Here is a 930-nt window from a genome sequence, read left to right as displayed (position 1 = left end):
ATTGATCTATTTTTAAATTTGCTATTGGGCATGTGTGCTCACCAGAGAAAGAGAAGGAGAGCTCCTGCATGCAAGAAAGAAAGTGAGAAAGCAAGCCGCCAGGTCTGGGACTTGAATCATGGTCAGCCACATGGGAGTTCACCACCTTAACCACCATACCATTTGCTGGTCCTTATGTTTCTTTCTTTTTTGAATGTTTTATTTTTTTAAATTTTAATTTATTTTTACATTTTTCCACAAACATTTACTTCACATATCAAAAAATTTTAACTCATACTCCATAGTTCTTGAAAGTTAACAAACAACCTTCAAAATTTCAAAATGTTTCTTATAATTTTGTATAATTTTGTTTGTGACTCTATAACAACAGAAACAGTATGTTTTAAAGTATTTTTGAGAAAATATATACATGTCAACTACTCAAATTGTTGAAAAGCAAATGTCCAGCACACTAGTCACACAATTCTCAATTCAGCCCTGCCTACCAAGTATTCTGTGATATAACATCTACTAGCAAAGATCAGTCTCTTTTTCTTCCTTCAAAGTCTTTCTCAAGAAAGTCTTCTGGTATGGTTGCTCTTTTGCAATCTCTACTGATTACAATGCTGGAAAAGTCCAGATTATTTTATGTTATAAATTCTTTCATGTATCTTCTCTAATCCTCTCTGCCAGGCAGAACTATCTATGGTGCCCAGTCATCTTTCTAAGGGCTTCTGTTGGCTTACTTGAGATCCACCTTAGTTCCATAGTTTTCTGATTGATCTTCAGATATGACAGTCCAGTCAAAGCCCTGTCCAATAATGAGTATTTCCAATTTCCAATTCAATGCAACAAGCATTACTGAACTTATGCAAATAGCCCTTCTGCCATAAAATAAGAATACACTGAAATATTTCCAATTCAAGAGGGGTCAGGAAGGAAGAAAAGTTT

This window comes from Tupaia chinensis, unplaced genomic scaffold (assembly GCF_000334495.1).
Source record: "Tupaia chinensis unplaced genomic scaffold, TupChi_1.0 Scaffold145156_1, whole genome shotgun sequence".
NCBI classification, from domain to species: domain Eukaryota; kingdom Metazoa; phylum Chordata; class Mammalia; order Scandentia; family Tupaiidae; genus Tupaia; species Tupaia belangeri.
This window is presented reverse-complemented; position numbering follows the sequence as displayed.